The sequence below is a fragment of the Amblyomma americanum genome, chromosome 1 (assembly GCF_052857255.1).
Source record: "Amblyomma americanum isolate KBUSLIRL-KWMA chromosome 1, ASM5285725v1, whole genome shotgun sequence".
In the NCBI taxonomy this organism is placed as follows: Eukaryota; Metazoa; Arthropoda; class Arachnida; order Ixodida; family Ixodidae; genus Amblyomma; species Amblyomma americanum.
The window spans coordinates 376,941,390-376,960,624 of NC_135497.1; the positions used below are offsets into that span (position 1 = coordinate 376,941,390).

Sequence of the window (19,235 nt, forward strand, 5' to 3'; positions counted from 1 at the left end):
GTAAGCAAACCCAAGTGCCCTCGATTGCGGTTCGCCTCCATCGAAACGCGGCGGCCGCCGCGGTCGGGTTCGAACCCGCGTACTCCGGCTCAGTAGACTAGTGGCTTAACCACTGCGCCACCGCGGGGGGTAACTATCCAGTGTGCGGAACGCACTCAACGTTAAAAACACGAAGCCGCACCTACTTGCCCGATACACCACAGCTTTTGCTGTCTAGCCAGGTTCAGGATTAGCTAAACGGCACCGAATTTTTTAAACCGAAATCTTCACTACGCTAAGTAAAGCAGTCACGGAGTAGGCGAGAGAATGAACTTGAACGACCTTCAGCCAAACCACGTTTATTCCTTCCTTACGGCGCGGCTCGGATGTCCACCGATATATGCGAGACACTTACTGCGCTATTCCCTTTCCGCAAAACCAATTTTCAAAACCAATCAAATTTTCTTCGAAAGCAATGTAAAGGCGCATAACTGGCTCCCAGGGGCAGTGAACGCATGAGTCGCGCTTCCAGGTACGTCGAGCGCAACGATATACCATACAATAAATGAAATAACTAGCGCAACAATAAACAACTCAAACATAGAGGCATCTGAAGAAGCGGCCATTGCCTTGGCAATATCGCACGGCAACGCAACAGGACAAAACCTCACTATACTGACGGACTCCAAAGAAGAATCCAGAAACCACACAAGAGCCAGAATCGACAGCATCGCCAATCATATTCTACACACGACGACAAGACGCATAAACACTAAATATAATGTGGGTTCCGATACATGAGGGGTTGGGGGGCAACGTGGCAGCAGACGAGTCAGCTCGAGGGTATGTCAACCGAGCAGACTCAACCCTTTGCACCACGGGCACCTTTGACCCTGTTAACCCCACGTACTCAGACATGCTCGATCATTACAGGGGTCAGCGGAAACGCTACCCAGTCTCACACAAAGGGCTTACCAAAGAGGAGGTGCTAGGCTGTCGCAGACTACACACCGATACGTACCCGCACCTGCACAAACTACACCATATTTTCCCTACAGAATACGTAGACGAATGACCGTGGTGCCAGGTAAACCTACACTACTGCATGTCACATGCGCCTGCCATAAGGAAGACTTAGAGCCTAGAATAGAACACCCGAGTGTGACACAGTGGGACACATGCCGGCCAGTTAGGACGAGCAACGATTTGTCGTACGCCGAGCCACGATAGCAGCGGTCAAGTGCGGCATGCTGGACCAACGATCGACCGCGGCGCCCAGTGACCCGTAAGGGTCGAGAACACTTTAAATTTGTCGCAGAGTTTTCAAGTGAAAAGCTTAACTACGCCAACTTTTCGAGCCGTCAAAGGGGCCGCAAGTTTGACCGTGAATATAGCTAGAGGTCACGGTGGCCGAAAGTTTCGCCTTGAATGTAGGTAGACGTCAAGCCATGAGCATAACTGGTGGTTGTAAGGTGAGACACGTGACGTCAGCTACAGCAGCGACACCAGCGGCTGTTACCCCAACTGTCCCGTCTTTGACCTTTGAGCTTGACCCTTGAGCCTTGACCTCTGACCTTGACCTCCGGTCAAGCGGGAAAGCGTCTGCCGGCATCGCATGCGCAGGTCAGAAAGTGTGTTCTTCATAAAATGCCGGTGCACTTTGATGCGTTCAGCGGAACACTAGGCGTGATCGATGCGACGCCTGCCGTGGAGACCGACACCCGAACCGCACCCGTAAGAGAAGGCAAATGATATGAAAATTGGTTTTAAGGAAATGAAATTACGCCTGTCTCACATATCTCGATGGACACCCAAACCACGCCGTAAGTGAAGGAAAATTGAAGTTCAAAACCGGCAGTCGCTCGACCCCAAACGCAGCCAAGGAGATGCAGCTTTTTCGCTTTTGACCACGGTTAACCAGAGCTAAGCCACCAGCAATTTTTTTTCCATCCTTCCATCAGGTACGTCGTGGTAGTGAGAGAGAGAGAGAGAGAGATGGGCTCCATGCATTAGCGCTGACAAAGAATTACAAGATTGCACTTTTCAGTCTGCTAATGAGGGGAACTGCAAAAGCCCTTCCTTGCGTGTCCTCTTTCGCTCTGCATTTTTCTTCTTTTTCTGCAATTTCGTGTTTCTTTCTGCTTTTTACGCGACAACGTATACAGCTCGTTCGGTCGAAAGCCGTCGGCGTCGTAATAGAAGTAGTTGGCACCGAGCGTCGGAAATATTCCTTTCCTTACGGCGCGGTTCGGGTGTCCACCCAGATACGACACGGGCGTAATTTTCCTTTCCTTAAATTGCGCAACGGGCAAGGCATCGCACCGAACGGGCGATGGCACTCCGTGGACCCTTTGGCAACGCTGTCACATCCCACTCTTAAAAACGAAGCTTAAGGATCCATTTTCTTTTATTTCTTCTCTTTAGACCATTGCATATATGTTGTTCAATGAACTATTGCATACATGTTTCAGTTACCATAACACTTACGTTTGAAGACCGCAGCAACAGGGCGCAACGTTGAATGGTTGCCAAGTATAGGTGCCACCTGCCAAGCTGGACGCAAGAGCGCGGAACTCACCGAACGTTGAATTCATTAAACCGCACTTATTATTCTTTTCTTTCTTTCTTTGGCGTCGCCTCACACAGGGCGCGGCGTTCTACATAAATATCGTGATTGGAAAAAAAAATTTTTCACAAAAGTACGGAAGCCAAGGCTACCGGATACATTGACCTTCACAAGTAGACATGACGTTAATAGCGTAGATGTGTAAAGGGAAGTTTTTGACACTCTAAAACGAAATCTACACAATCCAACCCCGTCTGTACATGACCACGAGTTTAACAGGCTAATCAACTAAACATCGGGTGGTGAAAAAAGGTAAACAATACCTATTTAACATAATAAGTTCTGTTAAAATGGAGCGGCACTGTACAAAAGAATCAACCCTCCCCCCGGGGGAGGGGAGGAGGGGGTGGAACACTACCAGCGCCAACCCTAAAGGACAGCTATAAACAAACCACAATCTAATTAAACAACATTCAGAAAAGAGGAGGGGGCGGTCCAGCTACTACCCTAGCATTCGCATAGCTAGTCGGCCCTCCCGAACGACAAAGAAGCGGGTGTGCCAGCGCCGCAGGAACAGCGCCTCCCCATCCGCTGCAAGCCTGTCAGACAGGTATTGTCTGATGAGGAGACGTAGAGTCCGCAACGCTGGGTTCATTGCCCTCGCCGGCTGCCGCCAGGCTACGGTCAGACGGCGCCGACGCCGCAATACAAACACGGCGCAGACAAAAACAAGTTTGCCAAACAGGCTGCGTGGTTGGCGGACACCTGGCCTGCACGAACAGAAAACATGCGGTAAACCAATCACCACATTGCCCGCGCGACGGGGCACATGAAGAAAATATGGCTCGCCGTTTCTTGTGTTCCACGTTGCGCGCACTGGACATTGGGCACAACGCCCCACGATGCGAGTAGTTCTCCCGTGGGGACGACGCCCCAACTCCTCCTCCACTCAAAGTCGCGGACCTCAGGAGAGAGGCGGCTTGTACACCACGTACGCCACCTGCGTACCGCGGTGCGCCGCTGGTCGTCGAGACCAAGGCGAGCGCAAGCGACCATCTCGATGCAGGCACCTCGCTCAGGTAAACCTCCGGTAGATCACAGGCTACAGACAGCTTAAACCCCGCTGCTGCTCTGCTGAAGGCCAAAGACCTCTCTTCTTGCGGGCCTGTATGTCGATCCGGGGTGAAATCACGACGTGCCGTGCTCATCCAATAAAGCATGAGCGAACGCCCCAGATACGACACATTTCCTACCAGCGCGGTTGCAAATTTGGCTTCGACAGCCTGCGCTACTGTAGCTACACAGGGCAGCCCGAATCCTCCCCGTGAAGGGGGCCGCTGGCAAAGGCGCCGAGCTACCTGCGCCGTACCATCATCCCATAGAAAAACGCCCACGAGGAACGCTAGCCGACTCGCAGTACGGCGCGGCATCACTGCCACGCGTGCAACATAGTGGGCAAAGGCGCGCGCGGCTCTTCACCACGGCTATCTTTGCCTCCGTAGAGAGGTCAAACTGAGCTGCCGTTGCTAGCGCAGTTTTCGTGCGCTCAACAACCTCTCCCCACGTCTGTGACAAAACTCCGGCCTGTTCGAAAAGGACCCCCAGCACCCGGACCCCGTTCATGAAAGGAATAGGCACCGGAAGGGGATCGCAGAAGGTCCCAAAACGTAGCGCCCGGCTCTTCCTGGCATTGAGCTCGGCGCCAGACAGCGCCGCGTAAACCTAAAACGTGGCCAGGAAAACCCTCAAATCTCCGGGTGTCCCGGACGAAGATTGAAATGTCGTCGGCATTGGCCGATACGACGATCGTTTGGTGTCCTGTCAGTGGAAAGCCGCGAATGCGTTCGTTGGAGGCAACGCTGCGCAGCAGGGGGTCGAAAAACAAGACAAACAACGCCGGAGAAAGAGGGAATCCATGGTGCACGCCACGCGTTACTGGAAAGGAAGCGGTCACACCACCATTTAAGAATAGGTCGGCCGTGAGGTCGGAGTACAATAGCGCTCAAAGCACCTCAGGACGTAAAACAGGTAAGGATATTCCACCCTGTCAAACGCCTTCGCTTCGTCTGCCGAGACGAAAACCCCGTTAGTCCCCTTCGCGTTTGCGTACGCGAACATATCGCGCGTGAGCGTGAGTGACGCGAAGACCGAGCGGCCTGGCACAGCGCAGGACTGGTAGAGGCTAACGAGGCTCGGCAAAAAGGGCCGCAAGCGACTAGCCATGAGCGACGCCACTAGTTTATAGTCCGTGTTCAGCAGGGTTATCGGCCGCCACGCCGCAGGGCATGACGACGTCTTTTCCTGCTTCGGGACTAACACAATTCGGCCCTTGGCAAAGGACGGCGGCTTAACTCCTTCCTGAAAGAAAGCGTTCACTCGGCGCGTAAGGAAGTCGACCAGCACATCGAAAAAGACGTAGTAGAAACCGGTGACCAGGCCGTCTGGTCCCGGTGCAGAAGCACGGCCCATACTAAACCCAGGACTGCGAAGACTTCCTCCTTTGACGCGGGAGCACAAAGTGCCGGTTCCGCGTCATCGGGTAGGTTGGGGAGGGTGGCGCAAAAGGCGTCTACCGCTGCTTCAAACCCATCCCACTCACACTGACCCTGCGAAACAAAACATTCCGCAAAGTGCTCGCGGAAAACGCGCTCAATATCGTTGGCCTGATCACAGACCGCACCGTCTGGCATGGTGACGCTATCGATACGGGCCGGTCGCTCACACTTAAGGGGAAGGCTGTTGGCATGCCTAAGATCTGCGGCAGCCTGCGCCGGCATGTGTAGGCTCGCTGCCGTACAGGAGGCCTGGGTTCCCTTCTCCAGTACGCAGTGGTACCACACGCGAAGCGTGTCCAAGTCCTCGTGCATCGTGAAGGGCAGTTCACCTGCTCGCTTCATTATACGCATTCGACACAGCAAGTCACTGAGAGCCGCGGTCCTCCGTGCGCGCTTTGCTCGACATGTTTCGACTAAGCAATCGCGCACAGGAGTCTTGAGGTCAAACCACGTCGAGGGAGTGAACTCGACGATCCGAGCAATGGACTCCGACAAATATTCGCGGATGCCGCGAACGCTCAATTCGTCTTCTACGAGGGAGACGTCCATTCGCCAAATAGCAGCGCCACCAACACGACCCGGAGCGCTCCTCAGGCAAACCACGACAAGAATGTGATCACTGAGCGTCCCGGCACCGGCCGGAAAGAAGACAACCTCGCAAGACCTTAACTGCAGGACGAGGGCACTACGTAAATACACCCGATCTATTCGGGTGCGCTGCGACCTCTAGCACGTGTGGCCACGAAGAAGTCCCCGTGCAGCTCAACCCACGCGTCCTTAAAGGGACACTGAGGAGAAATTGAAGTTGGCTTGTATCGTTAGAATACCAGCTCCTGATCACAAAAACCCCACTCTGACTGAAAAAAAAAGCTCTTGTAAGGTAGAAAACAGCAACAACCAAAATATAGGTATCGCCACCACTAGGCCAATCTCGCAAGTACAAGCGTGATGACGTCATAAGACAAGAGACGCCACATTGGAGGAATTTTCCTTACTCCATGGAGTCACGAATCTCTGAGGCTGACAAAAGAAGGTTGCGCGGTTCAATATTGAATTAAGTTTTTTTTTTTGAAACCGATAGCTCACTTTTATCACACAAGGAAGACGGACCAAAGACAATCTGTATGTTGGAAGCAAAGAAAACCGATGCATGGTGGCGCCACAGGCGGCCAGGAGAGTTCCGGTTTTTTATGGCGCTTCGCGTCTATGAGCTTTGCGTGCCCCGTGGTTTTGTTTTTGATGCGCCTCGATTTACAAGCGCCGAACAGTAGAGCAACTCCAAGTGCCGCTTCAAGTGCTAGTTAACCTTTGACGGAGACTGTTCAGGCTGGTCACATGATCGCCACGGTCGATGAAAAACTATGAAGGCACGATGGTCGGTGATCGTACAAGGCAGTTTGTAGTATAAAGAGCACTTGTGTCTTCGTACGCTCGCCCGGCGAAACGTTCCCGGCTGTTCCAGTCAACTTCGAACTACTTAACGTAAATCGTTTATTAGGGACGGGAGACAAGATACAAGGCAGTTAAGAAAAAATTACTGATGACCTAGCTCTTAGGCCAGGATATCCGTAGCGAAATCGCGGAGACTTCTGCATCGGAAGAGTGCATTCACCAGATGCGCTTTTATTCATGCTCAAAGCTTGAGCCGTAGTGGCGGAGTATATGCTGCCCTGCAAGAGCCGCCTAGCTGGCTCCCCTATCTGGATGGATGTGTGTACATCCCAGTCTTTTGATGTTTTGGAAGGAGGGATCATGCCGGGGTAATGTTGCGTAGTGTTTTGTGGCATGAGCGTGCTTAGACTTTTCTTTTCAGCACTATTTCTATACAATAAAGACAAAAAGGCCGTAGTGGCGGAGTGGTAGTCTCCACCCATAACGCCAAAGGCACTGGTTCGATTCCGAGCCTCGCCACAGGTTTTCTTTTTTTTTATTCAGTGAGTGTGTGTGTGGGGCGGTTCAGTGGCTCCCATAGGTGCCGCCCCTGAATACGTTGGTTAGAGGTTAAGCGCAAGCACTGTTAAGCGTGGCCCGCATGGAGCGTTTCTCCGGGCGATTCGTCCGCGTCGACGGCAGCGGAGCGCTTTTTTGCCTCTGAAGAGGACGTTTTTGCCAAATCGTCGGGTTCTGGCGGAACAGATAAAATCGTCGACGCCCGCCGACGCCGGGATAGGGCAGCGACAAAGGGCCAATGGAGCCGAGCGGGCGTCACGTGATTCTGGACGGGCTTTTTTCGTGTTCCTGTGCTGCCACTTCGCGTACATCGCTGGAAGCTCATTGGAAGGGTACTGTGCGCCCAACCCGGCCGGAGTGAGTGCCGCTGCGGAGCACGCTTTGTAGGAATCTGTCAACGATGCCGTGTCATGGGCAGCACCTGGTGGCTGTGTGCGAAGTCCGAGGCAGGCTGCTGAGCCCACCGAAGAGCAAATTCTTCAGTATCTCCGATCATGCGGCATGCGATGCGATCGCCAGCTGAACAAGGGCCGCCGCTTCAAAGATGAAGGCTACATTCGGAACATAACGTTCAATGAAATACCCCCGACCAGTGAGAATGGCGTTTTCCGCTGTATATGACTACCATCCATGAAAGGTGGATACCACATCGTGCACACCATAGCACAGAAAACGACTGGGGACAACAGTTTTCACAATCCCGCCGCGGTGGCTGAGTGGTTATGGCGCTCGGCTGCTGGCCCGAAAGACGCGGGTTCGATCCCGGCCGCGGCGGCAGAATTTCGATGGAGGCAAAATTCTAGAGGTCCGTTTACTGTGCGATGTCAGTGCACGTTAAAGAACCCCAGGTGGTCGAAATTTCCGGAGCCCTCCCCTACGGCGTCCCTCATAGCCTGAATTGCTTTGGCAAGTTAAAACCCCACTAAACCAAACCAAGTTTTCACAAGCAATCACTGTGCTCAAGCGCTTCCGAATAGCTACACGAGCGATAAAAGCACAAGCGCACTAGAACCATGGCAGCTCTGCTAGCATTTTACTTTATTTTCCCGCAGCACACCGCTGCACAGGTTAAACAAGCATGCGCGTCCATAAAGACGTGCGCGAGGAGCGCGCAATGAGCATTTCGACGAAACCACGCAGAACTTTTCATCATGGATATGATGCGAACACACGCATAACGCACCTTCTGCTTCTTCTGCCTCTTAATACATGGCACATACCCACATGGGGGTATTGGCCAAGATGTAGTGGCATAAACAAGAAAATTTCCTTAGGAGATAACGACAAAATTGTAGCACCATGCGTGAATGCTCTCGTAAGTGCTTTTTCGTTGTCCGCTCCACCGCGCGTTGAAAGCGGCTAACAGCACTCGCCCATTTGGCCTTCTTGCTTGAGAAAGCAAAAAGCATCGGAATGAAGTCTGGGTGCCGCGGTGACATTCGAGGCCTTCCTGCCCATCAATAAAACATTTCGTGATGGACTGCACACGCATTCAACCACAGCACCTCGTCCGCACCTGTCACAAAGTGATTCCCGCACAGTCTTGACGTGCTTGACGGTGCCCAATGAAGGCCACGATCGTCGAACGGGCGAACGGCTTTTATCCACGCTTCACGTTGAAGGCGGTTCCGGGAAGCGTTCAGAAAGCGAAAAAAATCCGAGTTTGCTTCCCTTTACATATTGGGCAATGCAGCTGTATGCAACACATGTCGTAGGCATTGCCAAATGCGCCGCACTGAACGCCCGACGGCTGCAGCAACGCACCCCGCGTAGGAAGCCGGTTTGTTTACACTTCCACGGCCGTTCTCGAGTGGCGCGCGACCCTTCCAATATGTTTCGCGACACCTCCGCCAGGGGACGGGCGCATGCGCAGTCGCGTTATATCAAACCTTCTAGCCTCTAAGGTCGCGTCGTGAAAAAGGCGGATAACCCGGCCGAGGCAGGCCACAGCCGGTCTCGAGGGGAGCGCGCGCTTCTCTTCTTACATCCTTCGCAATGGGGTCTGTTTCCGCCTCCCGCCGCACCTTGGTGGGGCCGCCACTGCCCCACCGCTCCGCCGCTGAGACGGCCGTTCACGCGGAAGGAGAATAACGCGCGCTCGCTCCCAGTTCGGCCTGTGTCAGTGGTAACCGTCAAGCCTTTATATTTTACCTCTTGACGCAAAGACCGCGTAGTCAGCAACTTTGCCATGGGAGAAATCTTAAACAACGGATTAACGATTGCGCGCTCTCTCCTTTAGCCCGACTGTGTATGGTTGAACGTACTGCTTCGATCACGGACTTTAACGCGCTCTACCCTTATATTTGGCTAAAAAGCAAGGCTATCGGCTTACATAGTTCGTCTTCCTGCAGGTTCTTTATGAGCGTGTAGAATGATATGCGGCATATAATACTTGGATGGCAAGTTTTAAAGAGTAAATGATTCTACAGCGTAAATATAGCTCCTGAAACTTCAAGCGGAGCTGCTTTAATTTTGCACAACGTCGGCGTTAGCAAGAAGTCATGGTGCTCCCCAGGAAAACATCATGTCATTCACGAAACGAACGGGTATAGACAGAACCCAACCCTGGGCCGCAGGAGCAGAGCACGTTGCACTCACGCGCCGTCCAAGATCTTCTCTTGGAACAGAATTTTGAAGTTTGGCGAAAAAATTCAGTCAGTAGTTGACAGTAACTGCAAACATGAACTAACTGCCAGCAAAGCAAAATTAGTTCGGAACTGCGTTCTGTCAATAAAATCGGCCTTTACGAGCGAATAGACTTATCTGAGAGGCGATGACTATAAAAGCTTTGCATATTCTCCTGCATTTCTGTAGCCTCGTCATCGCTTTCGATAAAACTCCTGAGGGCTCGAACTTTCATCACGTCACTCAGGAAACAATGTAGCACCCCAAAAAAAAGTTTTAAGCAACCTAACGGAGCTCCACTAAAACTCACAGCAATGCGCGTTAAACCAGCTGGCTTAGATTACAATGCAAGGAAATAAAAATTAACATTTGCGATGCTTACATCTTAATAAAAGTCACCGAATTTAAGAGAATAAAGGGCACTGGGCATTCAACTGCATAATCTGAGATCTTTCGCAAAGATATTTAAACCAATTTTTTTTAGGCAGCTTCAGGACACGCCGCAGGTTGAATATACGTGGACAACAAAAAATGGCGCTCTTTATGGTAGCTGAAGTCAATCACTGGACATACATACTCTCTGAAATTGCAATACTCAGTACGCGTCAATATCTGTGGCAGCATACGCAGCTTGTACTGGTTGCTTCTGTTACGTTCTGTTAGCGTTAGTCAGGCCAGAATGACGACAAGGAAGCTTGCGTCCAAGTCGAAAATTGTTTATTGGGCGAACTCGTGTCCTCAAACAGGCGGCGCAGCGGCAAAACAAAATTTAAAGGTGACAAGGCACTTGAAACATTAGACGCCTAATACGCTTACAACAATTTTGAGCATGAAGAGAGACTTGTTCGCGGCTACAGTCATTCCAGAGAAATCTGATGGCCTCTCATTTTACAATAAAAGCAGAAATGCCGCGTGCGATTGTCTTCGAGCACGGAACAATGCATTACAGTTCTTCTTGACAGTTGCGCGCACATTAGTAATTAGCATTCTTTTGAGCTATCGATACAGGCCTCTAATTTAAGGAAGTTGTGATCTATATGAGGGTGAAAATAAGTACATTCAGGACGTGCGAAAAGCGATATTGGCGAAATCGAGTACTATATACATCTCCCAGCAATCAGTTTATTTGGCAGTTCAACGTTGGTGTACATGAGTCTGACTTTCAACCTTACAAGTATCGTCTCAGGCCACCAGCTACGGCGCTCTCGGATTTACGGCTCACGCGTCGTAGAGAATATTTTCCCCGATAAAGAACCTTTTTTTATGGAACGAGTGCGACACTTTCGTTCTCCAAGATTTCATTCTTTTCCTCTTAGCATTAACTTCTCATTTAATCACAGACCATGAGACATACGCGAGGAAGTGATCAGAGTATTTCCTTCTGTATTTAAAACCACAAATGCTCTACATAGTTCTGAGAAATGTGAGAGTGATTCCTTATTTTAAATGCTTTCATCGAGCAAAGTTTGTGACGAAGAACCTGTGCACAAGTGGATTGTGTTGAATATACGCAGTTTAAGCATCAGCATTTTGCTTTCTTTGATTTCGGTGCTGCGCTCATTATGAACCAACGGGCTACAGCGCGAAACCAGGCAAAAGCCATTCGCCGCCGCAGCTGCAGGCGTGGAGCCAGCGGTAGGGCCGTCGCGCCTCTAGCGGCGGCGGGCGGTGTCACTCTCGGAGAAAAACTCGCATTGCTTCCGCGGCGAATGCGAAGGCCGTATGAAAGAGCGCGCGCGCCAACTCGTGACCGGCCGTGGGGAGACTCGCATGGTGGATGCGCGCCCAAACGGGCTCCCGCATCGCAGGTACAGATCGATGTGTGCCCGACTGCCTTCTTCCTTGCCTCCTTCCCTGCCCCTCTCTCCAAAGCAGACCCCCATCCGCTCCTCTCTCTCTTTCCTCGCTCTCTCCATCTTCTCCTCTGTCTCTCTTTTCTTCCATTCCCTGCACAGCTCAGTTTCGGTGTGCCCCTGAACAAGGAGGCAGTTACCGCGCAGCGCTCCCCTCCCCATTCCCTCCTTTGGCACTGTGATGGTCAAGTCAAGCCGAAGCCTCACGCCGTAACTCGCCCACTTGAGCTCGTCCCCGAATGGCCTTTTCGCGGCCACATCCCGCAGAAGGCAAATATCTTCTTGCGTGCTAAAACGTTTGCGCTGCTTCTTTGCTTGCAGGCGTGCTTGCGCCGCGTCCGTGCTCGATGAAGCCGACGCGCCAACGTTCGCACTGGAGGCCGCCATGTTAGTCCTAGATGACGCTCACTCGCTGGGCACTTTCCGCTGGGAAGGCCGGGCGAGCGGGTTGCGCCGAAAATCCGCTGGCCGCCTGAGCGTTCTGCGCATGCGCACTGGCGCCCTCTCTCGTCCGCTCCACTCCGCTGGCCGATGGCCCGCTCTGCTAAAAGTCTCTAATATTTATTAAAGTTCAGTCAGCAGATCACGTGATAAAATTTATTCGAGTGCTGCGAATTAGCCTTGAGCAGTCTTGACTGTTTACGTATATTGCAATTACAGCAATTAATTCACCACATAAAGCAAACTCAGTGACTTTTCAGAACCAATGTACTTCTACACGAAACTTTCCAGTACCCATGGTGCCTGGCACGTCACCACCTTAGCGTCATGTACGACACTGGCCCCTTAGACGCACCCATTGCGGGGGAACAAAGCCAACTGCTGTAGCATTCGAGACAGCACCTCGAACCACGGTAGCCCCTTTGTACTGCTTAGAGAGCCAGTCATGAGTGCCTAGAGAAAGCTGCCTAGTTTTCTTTGTTCACCAGTTATGAATCCATGAAGCATTGAATGATGGAAATGATGCACGTATTTTTTCTGTTTACCGATGCAAGGCACATCTTCCAAGTAATGAGTACTGGCCAGTGAGTCGTGCATTTTCTCCTTACTTTCTCGTTACATTATTTTCCCAAAGATCCGTCCTCAGCACATCGACTATGTTTTAAAGATGACATCTCAGTACTTGAGTCAAAAGAGTTTAGTGTGTTTTCATCTGCTTGATAATCCGGAATATTATTCAGATATACTATGATGCCTCTAATCAGGGTGAGAGTGCCGAATCCACTTTTTATGGCGTATTTGAAGAAGCATGGGACATTAAAGCTCTCGCATGCAACGCCGCCATTGAGCGCAGAACTTAACGCGACAATTTCCGGTTGACAATGGATGGCTTGCATGTGACGTCATGGGCGCCATCTTTGAGCGCACATCTTCGCTTCCTCAGTGTAGGCCAAAACAGGGGGCGATAAGTGGATAAGAAAAGCGCCCAGTTTTTTGGCCGCACTTCTGATCCCAAGCATGGCGGTCACTGCGACGGCGGTGCAAACTGTGTACACGTCTGTGCACTTCCAAAACCTTTGACATGGTAATTTTCATCGATTGGCAACAACTCCTGCCGAGTATAAAGACCTGAATTTTGAACAAAAGCATTCATGCGTTAGTATACGATATATCGGAAGAGCTTCAAATACAAGAAGCTTCATTACAGACTATACTTCATTTCAGTGAGTCCTGCAATTATGACATTCCAGGAATCCGAGGCACACAGTTGGCATGGCGTGCACTGAAACGCTGATAACACGCTGAAAACCACAGCCTAGAGCTGCCACGACACAAAGAGCAGCGAACTACTGTAGGGAGCAGCCGAAGGTCTGGGTCGGATTGAGCTGTCTGGTCACAAACTGGTTATTTGGTTCGTGCAAACGCCGCGAGTCGTGTTTGACTGGACTCGACCCTTCCACTCCGCCCACAGGGTGCGTTGACAAGCAGACCCCTCCGAAAATACACATAATCATTCACGCTTAGGTTTTCGAAAACATTTTTTTTGGCAGGTGAGGACCGAAGCGGGCGCCGGTTGACAACGCGTGTAGTCGCACCTCGCAGGGCGCGCCAGAGAGTCGACCCACTCGTATCGAGCGCATGTAAACGGAGAGTCGTAAGTTTGGCCGGCCTTGCTCAACTCTACGCCCTGAATGAAATCGAGTTCATGTAAACGAAAGACCCCAGGGAGGCCGGAGAAGCGTAACCAAAACCGAAACTGGTCCCAGGTCAGTGATCGATCTAGGATAACGTGCTGTTCTTTGCCGAGTAAAATTCCGTGTGCAAATATATGCCACACTTTTTTTTTGCTTTCTAACTTTCATATGGATCTATTACGAAACTGAAAGATATATCTAAGTTTCTAAGCGTGTTAAGATGACGTAGTTGGGTAGTGTTTATGTCACCCGACGGCGTTGCATGGTCGTTTTACGACCGCAAAAAGGCAACGATTTCCAACGGGCTTTATTAAATTCAGACACAATATTGCGCTGAAATATTTCGGAATCGGCATGTCTAATATTTATTGAATCAAAGAAAATTACAACCGGGCGGCTTCATTTTCTTTTCACAACCCCTTTAATAGAGATGATTCGTTTGACAGCGTCAGCCCGAGTCGGGCTGTCAGTAGCGTATACTGAGGGCACACGCGTACTTTTGTTTCTGTTCACGTTTTTGCTATCGTCAAAGCGTTCCCCGTTGATTTTCTACGGTAGTCTTTACTTTTCGTGTACACTTCAGCTGTAACTAATTAATAATCGTTTTGTTTCTTCTAGTGCGTGCATATCCATCATAAGCTGTGTGTGTGCTTGTGTGTTTAACCCTCGAAGGGCTTTAACTTGACAGCGTCAGTCCACATTGGGCTAACAGCTGCTACTTTATTGTCTAAGATTCGTGGGCATTATAATCTCGTATGTGTGCTCGTGCGAGGCAGGTAGAGAGATAGAGAGAGAGAGAGAGGCGGGCCGGGGCTCCTGTCCGACTTTCCAGCTTCCGATCTGGTGTTGCACAGTAGACGTAATGCTTGCAAACGAACGGCCTACTGCGGTACCTGCGTAATTGTACACTTAATCGCCGATGGAAGAAGAGCGGGGGTGTAGCTCAGTGGTAGAGCGTTCGCTTTGCATGTGAAAGGCCCCGGGTTCGATTCCCGGCACCTCCACGAGACCGCCGCTTTTTTTTTCTCGAATACCATGAGCCACGAGTAAACAGAATGGATACACACTCCGCTCAACCCGTTTAAGTTTAGTGTCCGGGGTGGCTGCGGCCAAAGGAGGAAAAGTACCCTGAGTCTTGCATTTTCCTCGCTCGCCTTCCCCTAATATCCTCACACTCATCCTCGTTTTATTATTTTACTGTTCTTTCTCGCTCCCAATTTCCTGCTCTCGCCGACGCCATAGAGGAAGGATCCATGTTAAACCCACTCTAACCCTAAAACACGGCCGCCCGCTATCGTCATCACCCCACTTAGAGGAGCTTGACGCAAGTTTTCTTTTCTCATGGTATATATGTCTACATTACTAAGTAATAAATGTATGATAGAAGTCCTAAACGGGCGATTTAAAGTTTGACAAAAGCTTGCATAAAGGGGGGGGGGGGGGCGCCATGCCTTGCCGACCATTTACGGTGAAAACAAATTTTTGACAAGAGGTATAGTTAAATTTTTAAACTGGTGGTTGTGTAGTCCACTGCTTTCCAACAGGCCGATGACGAACAGGACGTGCAACGGTGGCACGATGGCCGGTTAAGAAACCACAAATTAAGGCACGCCACTCAACATATACACCAGCAACGAAACAGTTCATTGAATAACAATTACATAAGAAGATGCACAAAAATTGGTCGACTATTTACCTACACATGGAGAGGGAACAACGACATATCAGTGGATAAGAAATATTGCCCTCATACCGCCGCACTACCCTACAAAACAATACACAAGCGAGACAATCACTGTATACCGTATATTTCCGTACTACCTCTTAAGATCCAACAAAACTTACCGCAACTTTTGCAAATGCGGAAAACCTGCACAAAACATCTGTGACTAAATTATAGAGTTATTGAAGAAAGGAAAGACTACTCCTGACATGGAAATGTCCAAAGACCACAAAATACAAACACCTAGTGTTTGAAATATTCCAACACCAGGGTACGCACCAAGCCCTTGAAAAACTCGTAAAGAAGATGAACCAGATCACTGACCAAGCCGAACTCCCCCAATCTGGCCAGCCAGCACTCGGTAACGTAACCTTCGCTACTGAATGCAAAACTATGAGCCAGATACACTAGGGTATTCGGAAGTACAACGCATTCTTCTGTTCCTTTTCTTTTGTTAAAGCCTCTCTATTTTTATTAAAGCTGCGAACTGGGCGAGTTGGTATTGATTCATATTTGAACAGCGCAATAAAACAACGGGACACAACGAAGAAAGGACACCACAAGCGCTGACTCGCAACTAGATTTTAATTCACGTCCAAGCATCTTAAATACTAAGAACGCCAAAGACAAACAAGAGGGAAAAACCAAAAGAAAAACGATACAAAGCTGCTAATCATGCCCACAAAGGTGACAATCAGCACGAGCGCGAGACTACACATCTTGGCCGGATAAAAACATCATCTCTTTATCAGTTAGTGTGACAGAAGGATCACTAATACAGCTATCAGGTTCCAAGCGGATGTGAAAAGCCTCCAAAATTTCCCGCGTTAGGCTGTCATTATGTTTTCCTAGGATGACGGTGTTAGACAACAGAGGGGTGCAAGTACCTTCTCTCCAGTGGCGGGCAAGGTTACAAGAAGACCCATTACCTCGGGACCTGTGGTGCTCACTAAGACGAGCGTTGATGCAACGTCCTGTCTGGCCAAAATAACTCAACCCGCAAGTGCACGGAATCCTGTAGACAACCCCCACATTACAGGGCACAAAAGGGTTCTTATGGTTGGTCTGACAACCCCCAGTCTTTTTCTTCGCGGTTGTTGCCTTAGCCTTCTCTTCCACCTGCCTGCAAACACCTCTAAGTTTTTTAGGCGCTGAAAAGACCACATCAACATCGTATCTCGCCGCAACATTCTTCAAACCATGTCCCACACCATGCGTGTAAGGCACCACCACAAACTTCTTTTTTTCCCTTTTTGGGAAATCAATACCAACTCGCCCAGTTCGCAGCTTTAATGAATGTAATTTCTAGTACCGTGGGCTCCCCTCTTTTCAATCTTTGTAATCTTTCTAACCAGCTCTCGGTAGGCAATCCTGCTGTCATTGTGTCGATCATCGCTGTGTGTGTGTGCAGGGCCAGAGTTCTCTCTTGGCATGTCAGGTACGGGCTTTGCCCTCCTGACGTTCAAATGGTGTGTGGTTTTTTGGAGCCGTCAAGAGGACACACCAGGCGAATTTGCAAGATCATGAAGTCCGAATTGTGGCGTCAAGCACGGTTCTTCAAAGACCATCTACGGGTTATTTGTGGCAGGACCGATCGGCAGCAAGGCTTCTCGGAGTGGTGTGGGACGATGGATTTTATTACAGAGTTCCTCTGGAACTCAGTCCGGACAGGCTTGCCGAGAAAGAAGAAGGACGCTGCGGAGCAAGGAAAGGTTGTTGTCCTGGGCGAATGCGACGTGCCGGAAGAACATCTAGCAACTCTCAGGTTGGGACCGAAGTTTGCATATGACCCACGGTTGAAAGCTACCGAGAAACTTGCCTTGTCAAAGAAAATATCCCGGTTGGCAGGCAAAGATAGTCAGTTTCAATGCATCTCGGAATGTGTCGAAGTTTTCGAAAGAACAAAAGAGAAACCACGGAATTACCACCGCATGAAAAAGCTCGTTGACTTTGCTGCATCTAGTGGTCTCAGGATAATGGTCGCCGACAAGGAAGGGTGCTTCGTCGTTCTCCCTGCTGGCACCTTTGAAGAAAAAGCGCATCAAGCCTTAACGAAGAACTTCAAGTCCGTAACTTTCAGAGATAACAAAGTCAAGGCAAGTGCCCTTCGTCTTTTGGAGGAGAACAACTTGCAACGCCTCGCGGCTTCTGTGAAGAGCGTAAAAGGATCGCACCTTCAGGTTTTCTTTTCTGCAAAGACGCATAAGGACAATGTTCCCTTCAGATCTATCGTGTCTGAGCACGGCACTTGGCAGTTCTTCGTGTCTAGCTATCTTCAAAAGCATTTGTCGTGTTTGATAATTGAGGATCCTTTTCACATCTCTAATTCTGGTGCTTTGGTTGACTTCCTAAAATCCAATAACCCGGGAAGGTGTGATGCTTTCAGCATTGATGTGCAAGACCTATATTATTCTCTACCTCATGATGACCTCATGAAAAGTGTAAAAATGTGCATCGCTGATTACAACAATGAAACTGATTTTATTGCTAGATGTGGTGTGTCCCTTGAGAGCTTCTTAGAGATTCTGTCTTTTTACCTCCGTTCAACTGTCATTGAATGGAAAGGGAAATCGTTTGCGCAGAATGATGGAGTGTGCATAGGATCTAAAGTAGCACCTGTGTTAGCCAATATCTTCCTTGCCAGGGTAGACAGATCCATAGACAGGAGATGTGACGGGTTGGTTCTGAGGATTTTTCGGTATGTCGATGATTATATTGTTTTTGTTAAGAAGGGTTACTTGACGCGTAGCGTGGTAGATGTACTGAAGGTTTTCAGAGAATGCGCGATGGGACTAACTTTCACGACTGAACTTCCTAAACAAGATGTACTTCAATTTCTGGACTTAAGACTGTTGTTGGAAGAGCGTCATTTGTGTTGGGAATATTTCCCTCGCTCTACCAAGTCTTTTCTAAATTACCAATCAAGCCACACAAAACTGGTAAAAAATGGCATTGTTTTTTCTAGCCTGAAATCTGCCATGAACAAGTCATGTCTTGAAAGAATCAATGAAAGTATTTTGCGTCAAGTTGGCCGATTAAAATCTAGTGGTTACCCTTCTCATGTGATTTCCAGGGAATGCGATAAGCTTCTTAGATGGATCAAGAGCGGGGATAAGCCAAAAAGGGAAAAAAAGAAGTTTGTGGTGGTGCCTTACACGCATGGTGTGGGACATGGTTTGAAGAATGTTGCGGCGAGATACGATGTTGATGTGGTCTTTTCAGCGCCTAAAAAACTTAGAGGTGTTTGCAGGCAGGTGGAAGAGAAGGCTAAGGCAACAACCGCGAAGAAAAAGACTGGGGGTTGTCAGACCAACCATAAGAACCCTTTTGTGCCCTGTAATGTGGGGGTTGTCTACAGGATTCCGTGCACTTGCGGGTTGAGTTATTTTGGCCAGACAGGACTTTGCATCAACGCTCGTCTTAGTGAGCACCACAGGTCCCGAGGTAATGGGTCTTCTTGTAACCTTGCCCGCCACTGGAGAGAAGGTACTTGCACCCCTCTGTTGTCTAACACCGTCATCCTAGGAAAACATAATGACAGCCTAACGCGGGAAATTTTGGAGGCTTTTCACATCCGCTTGGAACCTGATAGCTGTATTAGTGATCCTTCTGTCACACTAACTGATAAAGAGATGATGTTTTTATCCGGCCAAGATGTGTAGTCTCGCGCTCGTGCTGATTGTCACCTTTGTGGGCATGATTAGCAGCTTTGTATCGTTTTTCTTTTGGTTTTTCCCTCTTGTTTGTCTTTGGCGTTCTTAGTATTTAAGATGCTTGGACGTGAATTAAAATCTAGTTGCGAGTCAGCGCTTGTGGTGTCCTTTCTTCGTTGTGTCCCGTTGTTTTATT

At 49.7% G+C, this 19,235-nt stretch overlaps 1 non-coding gene across 1 annotated transcript; it reads left to right on the forward strand.

Moving 5' to 3' along the window:
• The first annotated feature begins 14,595 nt into the window (after positions 1-14,595).
• Positions 14,596-14,667, forward strand: TRNAA-UGC (transfer RNA alanine (anticodon UGC)). Its single transcript has one exon. It is a non-coding gene; the product is annotated as a tRNA-Ala (tRNA).
• Positions 14,668-19,235: the final 4,568 nt, after the last annotated feature.